Source organism: Crotalus tigris, unplaced genomic scaffold (genome assembly GCF_016545835.1).
Source record: "Crotalus tigris isolate CLP2741 ecotype Arizona unplaced genomic scaffold, ASM1654583v1 scf7180000024437.13266115, whole genome shotgun sequence".
Classification (NCBI taxonomy): domain Eukaryota; kingdom Metazoa; phylum Chordata; class Lepidosauria; order Squamata; family Viperidae; genus Crotalus; species Crotalus tigris.
In genome coordinates this window covers 6,783,180-6,802,432 of record NW_024100606.1, presented here as the reverse complement: position 1 = coordinate 6,802,432, position 19,253 = coordinate 6,783,180, and the positions used below count along the sequence as shown (strand labels likewise).

Here is a 19,253-nt window from a genome sequence, read left to right as displayed (position 1 = left end):
CCCCAACAATCTGGATCCTCATTTTACCTACCCCGGAAGGATGGAAGGCTGAGTCAACCTTGAGCCGGTGAGATTTGAACCGCTGACCTGCTGAACACAGTCAGCTAAAGTGGCCTGCAGTACTGCACTCTAACTGCTGCGCCACCTCGGCTCATCTTGAAGCAGAAAGAATACCCTTCAGTTGCACTACCTCAATTTTCTTTTGTATTCATGTAAACTCCACAAAGAAATGGGGCTGTTTTGCTGAAAAAGATTTAAAATTGCTGAAATCAATTTTCCTCCTTTAGAGATTTTTAATAGCCATTTTAATAATTTAATAGCTATTGAGGTTTGAAACATTGAAGCTTAATACCTATTGAGGATCCAAGTAGTCTGAACAAAATTTTAAAAAATCAGAGCTTTCTAGATCTTCATATGGTGAAAATTTATTCCCAATATTTGAAGTTCTGGACCTATGTGATTTTGTTTCTTTCAGTGATCCATCTCTATGGCTTTATTGTGCCATAATTTTTGGTTTTGTAAAATTAATATCCAGTAGTGCAATCTCCCTTCAATATTGGACTATAGCTTTTATGACTCTTAAAGCTAATTAGAATGTATGAATTGATTACTTAATCAGTATATAGCAAGATGGGAATGTTGAGTCCTGCAAGTGAGGGGCAATGAAAATCTGGTTTAAGGCTTCAGTTAATATAGAAGTTAATAGGTGCCAAAGTGCATCCTGGCTTAACCACTTTAAGGGAAGGTATTTATTTTGAAATCACTTTTTATGAGTTACGTCTCATAGTGAGTTGTTAGCATTGATGAAGCAAATATTTATTTATTAATCAAATTTATATAGCTGCCCATCTCACTGAAGGTGACTCTGGGAAGAACACAACAAAATGGATAAAATTACATATAAAATCACAATATAAAAAAATAAAAATCAAATAGCAATAATTATATAAACAGAAATACAAAACCTAGTTAAAGAGGGAATAACACTAGTGAGCATAGCAACATCTCTGGTTCCTGGGAGCCCTGGCAGCCCTAGGCCTGCTCGGATAATCAAGTTTTGAGATCCTTTCAGAATATAATATGAGTGGAGCCATAATTTTGGATAGAAATAATGTTTCATAACATTATAACACTATGGCAGAGAAGGCATATCTCCAGGAACCCACTAAATGTAGGTCCTTAGTTGATATTATCTGCAGCATAGGCCTCCTAGCCACAACAGCCACTTGCTCATTAATCAGGGGTCATGATTACCTAAGACCTCCAAGTTGCACATGGGATTTGTATGTATGCGTGTATGTAACACCATCCAGCACCAAAGATACTTATATAATAATAATGATAATAATAAAGTTGGAAGGGACCTTGGAGGTCATCTAGTCCAACCCCCTGCTCGGGCAGGAAACCCTACACCATTTCGGACAAATGGCTGTCCAGTCTCTTCTTAAAAACTTCCAGTGTTGGAGCATTTACTGCTTCTGGAGGCAAGCTGTTCCACTTGAAACAATGAGCCCAAAATCTAGCCATTCAATCTTGCCAAGCCACTCAGTCCTTCATAATTTCCAGATGTTAGGATAAGACATTCACAGCTTCATTTTATTTGCCAGGGATAGAGATACAGAATTGTGTATCATATGCATACTGATGATATCTCACCCAGTGGGATGGATGAGTTCATTCAGCAACCAGACATAGATGTTTATGAGAGAGAGGAGAAATACCAAACCTTGTGGCATCTTACAAAGGCTGAGGGAGGGATCTCTCCTTCCCTATCATCAACTGGAATCAACCCAGAAAGAAAGAGGCAAATCAGCACAACAACATGCCACTCAACCCAAATCCTCTGAATTGAACCAGAAGGATACCATGGTTAGTGGTATCAAAAGCTGCTAAGGGTTCAAGTAGGTCACAGATGGATACATTAACCCTATCCCATCTAAGCTAAAGGTCATTCAAAAGTGCAAAGAGTGCTGTTCCGGTTTTGATGTCACAGTAAGATGGACGTAGGGAAATGGTATTCTTCCTCCTGTGCCCGATTTCTTCCTGCTGTGGCCCCAAAAAGGGCCTGAAGTTGCCTCAGAGAGGCGACAAAGCAAGAGGGGACTCTTGTAGATTGCAGGGAGATGGCGGTCGACCCACTTGATCCAAAGAAGCCCTCAGAACCAACAGGAGAAAGACTGACTACACCCACGCAACCAGTTGGAAGCTGCTGACCTCTGGAGAAAAAAGCAGCATCTAACAAGCATGAACAACATGATTGAATCTGGGTGAGATTATTTTCCTTCCTCTACGATTTTAAAACCTGTTCTTAGAAAAAAAGCGACCTGAAAGCAAGGAAATTCCCAGAACTAAAGGGAGGGGGGTTCCTTTTTTACCCTTTCTCCCAGAATAAAAGTGGCAGTTTAAGCTTTCTTCAGGGAAAATAGAGAAGACTATAAAATTAATTTGGACACAGCAGAGAGAAAAAAGTTTGGGGAGTGATAATACTTTTAAAAATCTTTTACTTCCTTGGAGTATCGGAGCAAAGCCTTATAAAAAAATTGTGGCTGGAAAGTTACAAAATGGACACCTAATGACATCTAATGGCAAAAAAAGGAATTACACTAAGTTCTGTTTTTATTTTGTCTGGAATGAGAGAACTTGGCCCAGACACAGATAAAGACTAAATCCTTTGATGTCTCTGAATTTCATAGCCTTGTAGCTGGAAAAAGAGAAAAACTTCTTGGGCTGTCTTTTCTTCAGGATGGATTGCAACTAAAACTACAAACTATTTTGAGCCACCTGGCTTCTTTGGATTACAAATACTGCTTGACCTGTAATTTTACAAACCATTCAGAGACAGAGTGAATGGTAAGGAGTTATCAACAGTAAGACATTTTAGATTATAACCTTGGCAGATTGGCAACTCTGGATTTTGGGATAATTGATTAGAGTTGGTGTTACAAGGCAGAAGTGGATTATAAACTATGTTTCCTCTCCCCATTTTTTTTCCTTTTGTTTTTTTCTTTTTCTTGTTGCTTATTGGATTATAGATTTTTAATCTTACAACTATTTAAGGACAGTGGAACTCAATTGTTGGTGACTTCCCTTGGAGAAGTCCCCATGGACTATTAACTTTGAATAGTAGGTCCTTGCGAATTATAAATTCTGACTGAGCAATAACCTTGGATTTTGGACAACTACTCTGGAAGTGAGCCTCACAAACAGAAATGGATTACAATTTTTTTTCTTTGTTCTCCCTTTTCTTTCAGGGAGTTTATTGGATTACAGAGACAATAGACAAGAACTATAGGAGTTATTTAAGACAAATTTAAATGATATATTGTGGTACTGAACATAAGATTAATGGTTTTATTTAAGGCAGGCATTTGAAAAAAATATTAGAGTTGATAAAAGATCTGAGGGTTGAAAAAAAATGAGTGTTACAAATTTAGCTAAAACTGGCAAGAAAACACCCTCAGCCCTGTCCTCCACCTCTACAAGAAAAATCTAACAATTTTCAGAAGGAGATGCAAGTGCATTACAAGCAGTCCAAGAGGCAATCTCTTCTTACAAAGAAGATACAAGGAAAAATCATGAGGAGACAAAAGATAACTTTGATAAAATGAATCAAGAAATTCATAACATAAACTCTCAACTAAAAGATGGTTACAAAGAATGAACAAAGAATTCAGAAAATAGAAGACAAGTCAGTAGAGACTGATCAAAAGATGGAAGAAATAAAAGATGAAAATCAGAGGCTAATGCAGTCAAATAGAGAATTGGAAGATTCAGTGGCAGTTTTGGAAATGGAAAAGGAATCTTATTTTTTAAGATTTCAAAACATAATGGAGGATAAGGAAGAGGACCTCGTGGACTTGATGATAGAGCTATTGGCTGAAGACTGGAAATCGGGAAATAGGAAATGGAAGGAGAGATAGACGAGATATTTTGAGTCAATTCAAGCTATGCGAGGAGAAATAAAGTCCCTAGAGAAGTACATGTTAGATTCGTTAAAAGATTTATAAGAGATGAGATATTGAGAAGAGCGAGAGATGATCCTCTGCGTTTTTTAAAAAAGGAAATTGTAGTGTTGAAGCAGAAGCTCCAGGAGGATAAGAGATTCATGAAGAGAATACTAATTCCTGACCAGAAAATTAATTGAAAAAGAACTGAATTTCAGATGGTTGATTCCGGAAGGGATTTTAATTAATTGGGACATGAAAAGATACAGATTGGACTCTGTGCTCAAGTCAGTGGAATTCTATGAGAGTTACAGAGCCTTTTTGGAAGGGAAACGTCCGAAATTTTGTGCAGAAAGAAAAGCAAAAAAAGCAATAGAAGGAGCAGCCAAACCAAGGGAAGAAGAAAAAACAGAAAACGCAAACATAGAAGGGGCAAAAGCAAGAGAACAGAGACAGGTAAGAACAACTAGGATAATAAAACCTAAATATAACTGAAAGAGATGGAGAAGGAAAATGGAATTCTCTCAATGAATATAAACAGATTGAACTCCCCCGCAAAAAAAAAATTACACGACTACAAAATTAAACATGGATATAATTTGTCTCCAAGAAACACATATTAAGAGACAACACTATAAAATGTTGGAACAACCGAAAATTGGGAAACTCCACTTCACACTAGCACAACAAAAGAAAAGAGGAATAGTTTTATATATTAAAGAAACAATGAACCCCAAACAAATCTATGCAGATGAAGAGGGAAGAATATTAATGGAGGAAATAATGATAAATCAAAAACAGATACTGATGGTAGCAATATATGCACCTAATAACAAACAAGAAGAATTCTATCAAAAATTACATTAAAATAGTGGAATTGGAATATCAAAATATTTGCTTAAGGGAGACTTTAATGCAACTGTGGACGGGAAGCTAGATTACAGAAGTAGTAAAATAGGGAAAAAAGGAAGAAATACACTACCTAAGATTTTCTTTTAAATGGCAGAAGAATTCTGTATACAGGATATATGGAGAGAAAAGAACTCAAAAAAAATCACAATATACATTTTATTCATAAAGGCACAAATCATAGTCCAGAATTGATATAATATGGATATCCTCTTAATTAAACATGATTATACAAGAGATCGAGATAGAAACCAATATATGGGCGGACCATAATCTGTTAAAGATGACTTGGAGAGGAGCTAAGAAAAAACTAAGATGATCTCTGAATCAATCTTTACTGAAAGAGAAAGAATTTATACAAATAGCAACCAAGAAAATGGAATTTTTTTAAAAAATAAACAAAAAAGAAGAGACATTGCTTCAAAATATGTGGGATACAGCTAAAGCATAGTTTAGAGGTTTGGCTATCACTTATATTGCGAAAAAGAATAAAGATAAAAAGCAACAACAAATGAAGTTAAAGGAGAAATTTATAACATTGGAATCAGAACTACAAAGAGATCCATAAAAGAAATCTCTTAAAAAATAAATGGAAATAATAAAACATAAATTAAACTTAGCAGAGGCTGAAAAAATGGCCCAACAAATTAAAAGGGCAAAACAAAACTTTTTTTGAAAATGCTAAACAGATAAACAGATAGGTGGCGAGCATACAAATTGAAAAAAGAAAGATAAAGTTGATAAAGAAATTGCAAGATTCAAAAGGCGATTTACAATTCCAAAATGACATAATTAAAAAAATTAAGCAATACATTAAAAAGCTGATTTTTTTGGCATTATATCTAATAAAAAAAATTCAGGTTTAAAATATACATGTTTTCCCAATATCTTTTCTAATCAAATATGTATCATTTTCCAATAGTTCTTTGCTTTATCACATGTCCATCAAACATGATAATACATGCCTGAATTATTTTTACATTTCCAACATCTTTGACATATTTTTAAACATTTTTGCTAGTCTTGCTGGTGGCAAGTGCTGTCTGTAAAACATTTTATATAAATTTTCCTTATACAAAGTTGACATTGTCAATTTATAATTTCTATCCCATAACTTTTGCCATTTTTCTAGTTCTATATTATACCCAAAATTTTTCACCCATCTTATCATTGTTTCTTTAACTTGTTCACTTTCCATTTCCAGAATTAACAAAAAAATATACATTTTCTTAATTAATTTCTCATCTGAAGTTAACAAAATCTTATCAAATACAGTTTGTTCTTTGTAAAAGCCATACAATTTAATGTCTTTTTCATATCTACTTTGCATTTGTAAATGTACCCACCACGACAAGTTGATACCCTGATTTTCCAGTTCTTGTTTAGATTTTAAATTCCCTTCAGAATTTAGAATATCTCTATATGACCAAGTTTTTCCCAAAATCTATCAAGTTTGGATGTACAAATGCTTCCATAGTTGACAACCACCATGGAATTTTCATGTATCTTTTACTTTTAATTTTTTCCCATACGGTTAACAATGCATTGCTTATATAGTGATTTTGGAAATACTTATGAACTCTATTTTTCTCATACCATAAAAAAGCGTGCCACCCCAATTGTAAATCGTGACCCTCCAAATATAATAACCTTTTGTTTCTGAGAGTTATCCATTCTTTCACCCATGTTAAAACAGATGCTTGATAATACAGAACTCGCTCTGGTAACCCAAAACCTCCATTTTCCTTAGCATCTTGTAATGTTTTCATTCTAATTCTAGCTTTCTTTACTTGCCAAACAAATTTTAAAATTAATGAATTTAAATCTTGAAAGAATTTTTTTCAAGTTTTATAGGTATTGTTTGAAATAAAAATAGAATTTTCGGCAGTACATTTGTTTTCACTGTAGCGATTCTTCCTAATATTGAAAATTGCAAATTTCTTCATCTTTCCAAGCCCAGTTTTATTTGATTCAATAACTTTATATAATTATCTTCTTTTATTGTTGAACATCTTGCCGATAGGTATATGCCCAAATATTTGACCTTTTTCACTATCTGTAACTCTGTCTTTTCTGACATTTTTTTTTATCTGTGAGGTTCTTAACTATTACTTTAGCTTTTTCTTTATTTATTTTTAATCCTGCCATTTCTCCATACTGTTCTATCTTTCCCAGTAGTTTAGGCACCTTCTCTAAAAGTTCTTCTAAAATAAATACTAAATCATCAGCAAATGCTTATAATTTATATTTTTCGTTTTTAATCTCCAGTCCATTAATTTCTATATCTTGCCTAATATTTCTATTTAAAACTAATAAACAAAGCCTATATTTGATTTTACACATCACAACAGCTGCAAGAATAATATTTGCGCAAAATGAAGGAATACCACCAGAGGAAGAAATTAAATTAATTTAAAAAAATACTGGAATGCACAGAGATGGACAGATTGACTATGAGATTGAAAGAAAAAGAAGAAACAGAATATTATCAAACTTGGGACTTATTTTATCAATGGCTAAAAGAAAGAATGAAGGATTAGGAATTAAATACGTATTAGCGTTTTCTTAAACCCAGATAGCACATTGAAAAATTATTGTATGTATGTAAGAAAAAATTAATAAAATCTTTTAAAAAAAAAGTTGACTTACCAAAAGTTTCAGAGAACATCCAAAACATGCTAAATGAAAAAATATCCATGATGGAGGTAACAGAGGCTATAAAAAGGCAAAAAAAATGATAAGACCCCGCTTCCAGATAGGCTAACTGCAGAGTTTTATAAATGCTATAAGATACATCAAGCCCATTAACACAAGAACTGTGTAATGAGGTACTTTTAGAGACTAAAATATCAAATACTTGGATAGAAGTTAACCTTACTTTAATACCCAAAGAAGATTCAGATTTGACACAGATAAAGAATTATAGACCAATATCTCTATGAAACATGGACTATAAAATTTTCGCTTCAATAATAGCAGAAAGATTAAAGAGATTTTTGATTGAATTTATACATACTTAGTTAAAAATGGATTTTTAACTAAGAGATAAATTAAAAATAACTTAAGAATGATTTTAGATATTTTGGAATACTATGAAATGCAGATAGGAAGCAGATGGCACTAATCTTTCTAGATGCAGAAGGCTTTTGATAACGTAAATTGGCAATTTATGATTCAACAATAAACAAAATGGACTTTGGAGAAAACTTTATAAGTATAATTAAAACAATTTATCATAGACAAATTGTTAAAGTAATCATAAATGGAGATTGGGCCCTATCCAACAAAATGAGTTTCAATGTGGAGAAAAGCAAAGTTTTACATTTAGGCAGGAAAAATCAAAGATATAAATACAGATTAGGCAAGACCTGGCTTAAAAATAGTAACTGTGAGAGAGACCTTGGAGTTCTAATGGACGATCCTTTAACTATGAACCAGCAGTGTGCATCAGCAGCCAAAAAAGCTAATACAATCCTGGATTGTATAAACAGGGGCATAGAATCAAGATCACGTTAGGTATTAGTCCTGCTTTATAAAACCCTAGTAAGACCACACCTGGAATACTGCAGCCAATTTTGATCACCATATCACAAAAAAGATGTTGAGACCTTGGAAAAAGTTCAGAGAAGAGCAACTAAAATGGTTCAAGGCCTGGAAACTAAAACATACTTTATGTTATTTTATTTATTAAAATTTATAAACCACCCCACTCCCGCAGGACTCCAGGCGGCTAACAATAAAAACACCATATAACATGACAAAACAAACAATACAATAACAGTCATCCAGGGGTCGGATTTTATAAACCCCAGGCCTGCCGGAAAAGCCAGGTGTTAAGCAGCTTGCGGAAAACCAACAGGGTGGGAGCGGTCCTAATCTCCGGGGGGAGCTGGTTCCAAAATGTGGGCGCCATCACAGAGAAAGCCCTCCCCCGCGGCCCTGCCAAATGGCACTGCTTGGCCGACGGGACCTGAAGGAGGCCCAGCCTGTGGGATCTAACCGGACGAAGGGAACTATGAGGTAGTAGGCGGTCTCGCAAATAGCCTGGCCCTGAGCCATATAGAGCTTTAAAGGTAATAACCAACACCTTGAATTGGACCCGGAGACCAATAGGCAACCAGTGCAGCTCATGGAGGATAGGTGTAATGTGGGTGTACCGAGGAGCACCTACTATCACTCGTGCCTGCATTCTGGACCAACTGTAGTCTCCGAATACTTTTCAAGGGTAGCCCCATGTAGAGCGCGTTGCAGTAGTCCAGACGTGAGGTGACAAGGGCGTGAGTGACTGTAAGGAGACCTCCCGGTCCAGGTAGGGTCGCAACTGGTACAACAGACGAACTTGTGCAAAGGTCCTCCCAGCCACAGCCATCAAATGATGTTCCAATTTCAGCTGTGGATCAAGGAGGACACCCAAGTTGCGAACCCGCTCTGAAGGGGGTATATTTTCCCCTGCTAGAGTCAACACTGGACAGTTAACATGATCCTTGGGAGGCAACATCCAAAGCCACTCGGTCTTGTCAGGATTGAGCCTGAGTCTGTTAACCCCCATCCAGACCCTCACGGCTTCAAGGCAATGGCCCATCACATCAGCCGCTTCACTGAGAGAGCTCGGGGAAGAGATATATAGCTGGGTATCATCAGCATACTGATGAAACCTCACCCAGTGCTGTCTGATGATCTCACCCAGCGGCTTCATGTAAATGTTAAATAGGGGGAAGAGGACCGACCCCTGCGGCACGCCACATTCAAGGGGCCTCGGGGTTGACTTCTGCCCCCCACCAGTACCGATTGCGACCGGCCAGAGAGGTAGGAGGAGAACCACCGTAAAACGGTGCCTCCCACTCCCTCCCCTTCAAGTCGTCGCAAAAGGATACCATGATCGATGGTATCAAAAGCCGCTGAGAGGTCAAGTAGCACCAAGACAGAGGAATAACCCCTGTCTCGGGCCCACCAGAGATCATCCATCAGTGCGACCAAAGCAGTTTCTGTGCTGAAGCCGGGCCTGACGCCAGATTGAAAAGGGTCTAGGTAATCCGCTTCATCCAGAGACCGTCAGAGATACAAAGAATGGCGGCAGGACTTGGGTTTGGCTAGTCTAAAGAAAAGAAGAAATAGGGGAGACATGATAGCAGTATCTGAGGGGCTGCCACAAAGAAAGGGGGGGTCACGTTATTCACCAAAGCACCATAGGGTAGAACAAGAAACAATGGTTGGAAACTGACCAAAGAGAGAAGCTCTTCCTGACAGTGAGGACAATTAACCAGTGGAATAGCTTGCCCCCAGAAATTTTGGGTGCTCCATCACTGGAGATTTTTAAAAAGAGGCTAGACAGTCACTGTCTGAGATGCTATAGGTTCTCCTGCATGAGCAGGGGGCTGGACTAGAAGACCTCCAAGGTCCCTTCCAGCTCTATTCACTAACAGAGATGAAATGATAGAAGGTGTTGAAGCCACAGGAACCTTGGGAGGAAGTGATCATGCAATATTGGAATTCAACATTATGGAAGCAATAGAACACAGTCAAACTAGAGTCTTGGACTTTAAGAGAGCTAATTTCAATAAACTTAGAGAGGGTTTGGGAAGGATTCCATGGATGAGAATCCTCAAGGGGAAAACAACTCAAGAAGCTTGGGAAATTTTGAAAAGTGAGATAATAAAAGCCCAGTCCAGCACAATACCAACAAAGAGGAAAAATAACAGCTCTCAAAGAAACCAGCATGGCTATATAAAGAACTCTCTGATAAATTGAAAGATAAAAAGGACAAGTATAGAAAGTGGAAAGAGGGGCACATAACTAAGTCAGAATATCAGCAAATAGCCCGAGCCTGCAAGGATGAAATGAAGAAAGCTAAGGCTCAAAATGAACTAAGGCTTGAGACCAAAGTCAAAAATAACAAAAAAAAAAAAAAGCTTCTTTCAACATGTAAAAAACAAGAAAAAAGTGAAGGAAATGATTGGTCCATTAGTGGGGGGAAATGGCAAGAAGGTGACAAGCAACAGGGAGAAAGCAGAACTATTTAACTCATTTTTTGCATCTGCCTTTACACAAAGGGAAAAAACAGACCAACCTACCAAAAATAGTGCCATAAAAAACAGAATAGAAACGCAAGTTAAGATAGGCAAGAAAACAGTAAGTGAGCACCTGTCCAGCCTAGACGAGTTCAAATCACCAGGACTAGATGGATTACACCCCAGGGTTCTCAAGGAACTGGCAGATGTGATCTCAGAACCATTGAACTATATTTTTCAAAGATCTTGGAGCACTGGGGAACTACTGGAGAACTGGAAAAGAGCTGATGTAGTTCCCATCTTCAAAAAAGGGGGGGAAATGGACAGACCTATCAGCCTGACCTCAATACCTGGGAAGATTCTGGAAAAGATAATCAAACAACGAATCAGCAAACACCTACAGGCAAAAAAAGTCATTACTAAAAGCTAACATGGGTTTGTCAAAAACATCATGCCAGACAAATCTTACTGCATTCTTTGACCAAATGACAAAATTAGTGGATCAGAGGAATGCTGTGGATATAATTTACTTGGACTTCAGTAAAGCATTTGATAAAGTAGATCACAACCTACTACTTGATAAGATAGAAAAATGTGGGTTAGACATCATCACCACCAGATGGATCCATAGCTGACTGACCGGCCATACTCAGCATGTGGTCCTTAATGGAACTGCATCTACATGGAGGGAAGTGTGTGGTGGGGTGCCCCAGGACTCTGTTCTTGGCCCAGTGCTCTTTAACATCTTCATCAACAATTTGGATGAGGGGATAGATGGGGAAATCATCAAATTTGCAGACGACACCAAGCTGGCAGGAATAGCCAACAGAAGACAAGCTTAGGATACAGGAGGATCTGGACAGACTTGAACAGAAATTCAATGGTGAAAAAAGTAAGGTTCTACATTTAGGCAAGAAAAACCAAATGTACAGGTATAGTATAAGCGATACCTTGCTCAATAGTAGTAATTGTGAGAGGGACCTCAGAGTCCTAGTGGACAATCACTTAAATATGAGCCAGCAGTGTGCTGCAGCTGCCAAAAAGGCCAACACAGTGCTGGGCTGCATTAACAGAGGGATAGAATCAAGATCACATGAAGTATTAATACCACTTTACAATGCCTTGGTAAGGCCACACTTGGAATACTGCATCCAGTTTTGGTCACTATGATGTAAAAAAGATGTTGAGACTCTAGAAAGAGTACAGAGAAGAGCAGTAAAGATGATTAGGGGACTGGAGGCTAAAGCATATAAGGAAAGGCTGCTGGAATTGGTTATATCTAGTTTAATGAAGAGAAGGATGAGGGGGGACATGATAGCAGTATTCCAATATCTCAGGGGCTGCCACAAAGAAGAGGGAGTCAAGCTATTTTCCAAGGCACCTGAAGGTAGGACAAGAAGCAATGGATGGAAACTAATCAAGGAGAGAAGCAACCTAGAACTAAGGAGAAACTTCCTCACAGTTAGAACAATTTACCAGTAGAACAACCTGCCTCCAGAAGTGGTGAATGCTCCAACACTGGAAGTTTTTAAGAAGAGACTGGACAGCCATTTGTCTGAAATGGTATAGGGTTTCCTGCCTGAGCAGGGGGTTGGACTATATGACCTCCGAGGTCCCTTCCAACTTTTTTATTATTATTATTATTATTCTATTCTATTTTACAGAAAATTTTAATATTAAAAAGGCACATGACAAGGATGTCCATTATCCCCATTATTATTTATATTAACACTGGAGTATTGAATAGAAATATTAGGCAAGATTCAGAAATTAAAGGAATGGAGATAAAAGATGAAAAATATAAACTGCAAGCATTTGCGGATGACTTGATTTTCATATTAGAAAAGCCGCTTGTGACAAGCCCCAAGCTTCTGAAAAAGACAGAAGAATTTGAAGAAGTAGCAGGACTGAAAATAAATAGAGAAAAGACCAAAGTGATAACCAAAAACCTTACAGATAAACTAAAAAATCAACTGTCAAAAAAAATAGATCTTCAAATAGTTAAGAAAGTTAAATACTTGCGGATATACTTAACAGCAAGATGTGCAACAATAAAATAAGACAACTACAAAAAATATTGAAACAAAACTAGACTTGGAAAAATGGAAAAATCTACAACTTTCAATGCTGGGGAGAATAGCAACAGTGAAGATGGATATTTTGCCAAAATTACTTTTTTTATTTCAAACAATACCTATAAAATTGCGGGGGGGGGGGATTCTCTGATGAATTAAATACATTGATCTTAAAATTTATTTGGCAAGGAAAAAAAGCCAGAATTGATTGAAAATGCTACAAGAAGTGAAAGAAAATAGAGGATTAGGGCTGCCAGATTGGGCTTTATATTATCAAGCATCTGTATTAACATGGTTAAAAAAATGGATAACTCTTAGACATAAAAGATTACTATACCTAGAGGGGCATGACCTACAACTTGGATGGCATCCCTTCCTATGGTATGGGAAGAATAAAATACATAGATACTTTCAAAACCACTATGTAAGAAACACACTTCTACTAGAACGGGAAAAGGTAAAAGCAAAAATTTACATGAAAATACCTGAATGGCTTTCAACAATGGAAGCGTTTGATCACCCAAATCTAATTAACTATGAGAAAATTGTGACTTATAAAGACATTTTGAATATTGAAGGGAAACTAAAATCTAGACAGGAACTGGAAGAACAGGGTATTGACCTACCATGGTCGTCACACCTACAAATTCAAATGAGATATGAAAAAGATGCTAAAACATCTGGATTTTATAAAGAACAGACAGAATTTGACCAGATACTGTTGACATCAGATGAAAAATTGATTAAGAAACTGTATAGGTATATGTTAAGTTTAAAGATGGAAGAGGAACAAGTTAAAGAAATAACGATAATATGGGCAAAAAACTTTGGGCATAACATAGAGTTAGAAAACTGGCAAAGCCTATGGGAAAGAAATTCTAAAATAACAAAGGTGGTGGCTTACAAAGAAAACCTATATAAAATGCTTTACAGATGGCACTTAACACCCATGAGATTAGCAAAAATGTTCAAAAATATGTCTAACAATTGTTGGAAATGTAGACAAAAATCAGGCACATACTATCATCTTTGGTGGACATGCCCTAAAGCAGTGGTGGCGAACCTATGGCACGGGTGCCAGAGGCGGCACTCAGAGCCCTCTCTGTGGGCACGGGTGCCATCGCCCCAGTCCTAGGCCTTCAGCTGGGTTTTATAAAACCTTTTTGCTTTAGGCCTCTGCCGCCATGTGCAAAAAAAAAAAAAAAAGGTTCAATCAGTCAATTTCAACTTCTCGTGGGAAAAAAAAGATCTTGCAAAGTTGAAATTGGTTGATTGAACTCTTTAGTCCCACCCAGTCTGCCATTACCACCGCAGCCATGCCCACCCAATGGGCCACACCCACCCAGCACTTGACGATGCATAAGTGGGTTTTGGGTTGCAGTTTGGGCACTCGGTCTCTAAAAGGTTTGCCATCACTGCCCTAAAGCCAAAAGATTTTAGTCAATAATACATATATGGTTAAAGAAAATGATAAAAAAAATATGTAGATTTCAAGCCAGAATTATTTTTATTAGATATAATTGTAGTAAATTATGAGAAAGAATGTGTATATTTAATGTTACATGTACTAACAGCAGCGAGAATTGTATTTGCTCAACATTGGAAAGATGAAGAATTATCAGTGGAGGAAGAGATAATTAAGAAAATTTTGTACTGTGCAGAAATGGACAGACTTACACTGAAAATGAAAGAGAAGGAAGATTCAGAATACTTTTAGAACATGGGATACATTTTATCAATGGCTAAAAAAATGAAGTAGAGAGAAAGGAGTTTAACATGTATTAGTAAGCTAAATATTGGAACCCAGACAACATGTTGCTAATAAAATATTAAGGATTTGTGATTATAAAAATTTAATAAAATATTGTTTTTAAAAAAGTGCAGGGAGTGCTGTTTTTGTCCATACCAAGTTCTTAATTCTGACTGAAAGGAATCTAGATAATCCACTTCTTCCAAGATCCTAAAGCTGTTACACAACTATCTTTTTCCCAAAATAGAGGTGATATACTGAATATGGTAGGATTCAGCAATTGCTTCTTGAAGAAGGGGCGAACCAAGGTCTTTAAAGTAAAAGAATAATCCCTTCCCTCAAGAATTAATCATTTCCACAACCCACTTGCACAGTCCTAAGAAGCTAGGACAGGGAGGACTTCTGGTTTGCCATCGTGCCTTCGGACGCATGGAAGCGAACTCTGTTTTCAGCGTCCAATTTCATCCCACTGGGAGACCCTGTAAAGGGTTGAAAGTTGCCCTGTAGGGGTAATGAGTGAAAAGGGGATCCCCGCTTCATAGCGGGAGGGCGGCAGCCCTGCCGCTCGATCCGGGGCAGCTCTCCAAACCGGCGGGGGAAAGACCAGCCACAGCAATATGGGTCGTCATTAAGCTGCTGACAGCTGAAGTCAAAATTACTACCAAGCACCTTTAAAGCAATACGGATGAAACTGAGTGAGATCTGATCTTCTCTTTAAGACTCTAAATATCTTTCCTGCAAAAGCTGCTCTAAGTATTCTTTTCCCTGTGAGAAGAGAGAAGGGAATTCCTGCCCCACCCTCTAAGAACAGTAGCGAATGAGTACCCAGGGGAAACAAAGCAATTATAAAAACAACTTTAATCTAATTGTATGCATATACGTTTGAAATTTAGGGACTAAAAATTTTTCCTAGAAATTTTCTTACTCCAATTTCTACTGGATACGCTGCTTTTTATTTAAAAAGAAAAGAAATAAACTTTGGAAAAACTATTATAAAAACGGGGGGGGGGACTTAAAAAGTTTTAAATGGCATCGGTGACATCATGTGGCGAAGTTTGGTATTACAACTTTTATTGCCTAAAAGAGATGGCTTGAAGCCCAGACTTTAGATAAGACTCTTTTGACCTCGATACCTCCTGTGAGAGACTCAGCTGTAAAGAGAACGTCTGGGCAGCATAACTGGCCTGCTTGAACTATGAATGTAAACCTTTATTGACTTTAGGAGTTATGTGTAGGGAATTGCTTTCCTATCTCTTTATTTGAGGAACATTGGTTATTATATGAGATGATGAAATACCTTGGACTATAAAATCTTACTTGACTTCTACTATAAAGACAGTCTATAAATGAAATAGAGATCCCATATCTAGTTATAAAATTATTTTAACGTCTGATTTTAAAGTCCTTAACACGTTATTAAGAGAATATGGATGAAGACCAGGAAAAGACCCTTTCCATGTTGAAAGCAATACATGAAACTATTCTTTCAGCTTGTGATAAAATAAGACCTAACATAAAAGAACAAGATGCCAGCTTAGATACACAAACCCAGACTTTGACTACAACCAAAGAACTAATGACGCAGAAAATAACAGGAGAAGTGGAACAATCAAATATTAAGGCAGAGGACTCAATTGACCAACAAATACAGTTAATGGAAAAGGGAGTGACAACACTGAAACTGGAAAAGAATTTCTATATAAATCAGAAGAAATTTGAGAAAGAAGAAGAGATTGAATGGAAGATAAACATATCAGGACAATCATGGGGGATTGGAATAATAGGGAGATGATCTAATGAATACAAATGGGCTTATTCTGGAATCTGAACTAAGATGCCTTATAGTTCTGGTCCAGACAGCATAAACTCAACGAAAATGATTTTAAAACAAATATTTATTGTCCAGGAATTTTAAGCAGAAACTTACTATGTTGTAGATACATCCGGTCATTTGCATATCTGTCCATTTTCGTAGGTAAAAAATGGTAATTCTCCATATCAGCTAAGCGTAGTTACAGATGTGTAACCAAGCGTGCACATGCTTGGTTACACAAAGGGATTTACAACCCTGACACATAGCCCGGACATCCTGTGATAAACTTTTAACTGCTCCTACTGTCTAGATAAGCTATAGGATTAACTACCAGCTGGACTACATTTCCCAGAAGCCATTTCTTAAGGAAATGGTGTTTAACCATTTAAATGCTACATGTTCTTACATACAGTTCTCTCAATGATACAACATTAACCCTGTAAATGCTAAATACTCTAACACAGTTCTTAACTTCTAAGCTGGCTACAATCTTCCAAAAAAATGGCAACTAAATGGTCTTTCTCATTTCAAATAACATATATAATAGAGGAAGATCTATTTAATGATATAAAAGCACTGACATGGAAGGCTAGTTGGCAAGGAAGAAAGCTAGAATAAGGCTGAAGAAAACTGGGGTTTTGATTTATTAAAGGGGATTTCATATTACTAATTAGAGGGTTAAAGGGAGAAGTTGAGATAAGGGGAAATTTGGTCATTAGATCTAAAATATTTGGAAACAGGTTGAAAATAAGGATTTTATTTTAATATTTAAAAAGTAGACCCGAAAGAAAAAAATTAATTATTACGAATATGTTTGATTTATTGATTAACCCAGGCAATATATATAATGGTTTTGATTTATTAAAGAGGATACTGTATTATTAAGTAGATGATTTAATATGGTGGGAAATAGATAACTTTTAGGAAATAGAACAAGACTATATTCAAATAAATAAAATATGTATTTTGAATATTAGATTCTGTTATGAATTGAGATAAGGGAAACTTTGATTACCTAAAGCCTGAAAATTATAAATAACAAATGCTAAATTGAAATATTGATGGGAAACTAAAAATTGGGAAAAAATCAATAACAGGACATTGATTGTTTATAAAGGTTGAATGTAAAAGTAATTAAGATATGTATAAGTTAAAAATTTATTGATAAATGTAATAATGATGTTTTTACTTAATTGATATAATAAGAACTGTATTAGCTTAAATATGAGATAGTAGATATTAAGGGGAAAAGAGAGGAAATATTTGATGTTGTATCCTGAGATTTGTACTAAATATTTTTATATGTTATTGAACTATTGATTAACCCAGCCACCATGTTGCTTTTTAACTACTTAAATGTAAAATTGGAAAATTAATAAAATCTTATTTAAAAAAAAAAAAGAAGCTAGGACAGGCATGGATATAAAAACTAGGTGATCTACTCATGGTCCTGAAGACTCTGTCTACTTTCTCAGGTCTTACAGGTTGTTTATTTATTAAATGTAGATGCTACCCATCTCATCTAGAGATGATTCTAGGCAGCTTATAATAAAAGAAAAGATAAAATATTAAAATATTTTTAAATATTAAAATATTATTTTAATTTTAAAATATTAAAACTGAGTTAACAACAATGGCAAGAAAGGGTGCTAGATGGATACATCTTTTCTACAGGGTAGAAAAGAATATTATCTCTGTCCTAACCACTTTCAGTATAACACGCCCCCATCGGGGCCTGAGGCCAGGTTTTCAAGTCCTTTTGGAAGGCCAAAAGAGTGGGAGCGGATCTCACCTCAGGGAGCATAATGTTCCAGTGGGCAGGAGCCACAGCAGAGAAGATTCTTCTTCTGGACCCTGCTAGCCAGAATTCCCCTTCTACTGGCATGGATAAGGGGACCCAATCCCAATTTTATGTAATAAATTGGAACAATTAGTTCTTTGACTTAATTTCTGGAGATACTGGCAATGTATAGATATATAGACATAGATACTGATACATTCAATCTGAATTCCTTGTAATGAATTCAGTGAGCACTAGTGTTTTTTCTGTTTCTAGAGGATCAAGAAATTGTGTAGCTTCTGTTATGCTTACTAGTGGTCAAATAAGGAGAAGGAATCGTTGTCCAATGCCCTTGTAGATGCTTCAGGATTGAAGAGTATATTCAAAAATATTCTGCCAACATTCATATTAGAACAGCACTTAATGCTAATTACCGAAAAATGGTTCAGCACTTCCCAACATAATGCAGATTATGGTGCTGAATCCCTGGCTGGAAATAACATATTGAAATCTTATTCTTGGTTATGATCCTCCAAGATCTCAGAAGTTCAGACCCTTATTGAAGATTTTCTTTTTGCAAGTTGATTTTTTTTAGTAGTCAAGTATATAAGTTAAATCATACTACAGTTCAGAAAAAAATTGGTGCTTTATATCCATTTTTAGCTTTAAAATCTGAACTTAACACTTATATCACCATTCCAAAATGTTGAATGATTTCATTCCCATTCAGTTTTGCAGCACTAAAGGATGCCAAATTTGGTTGTTTGAAAGAACATCTGTTTTTTTCCTCAGTTCCTGACTACATAGACCTGTAATCCCAAGATATGCATTGTATAGCAGTGGTATTTGTTCATCTCAGCATTAAGATACACTTTTACACAGATGATTGGCTTCAGATTGACTCATCTTTTACAAACAATATTTTCATATACCTACATTTCTTTTTCTATCCTTGGTTTCTCTGCAAATTGGAA

At 36.3% G+C, this 19,253-nt stretch overlaps 1 protein-coding gene across 2 annotated transcripts in view; it reads left to right on the top strand.

The window, feature by feature from the left end:
- The window catches only part of MAP3K3 (mitogen-activated protein kinase kinase kinase 3), an 83,420-nt gene that overhangs the window by 57,040 nt on the left and 7,127 nt on the right, over window positions 1-19,253 (top strand). The window lies entirely within an intron of this gene.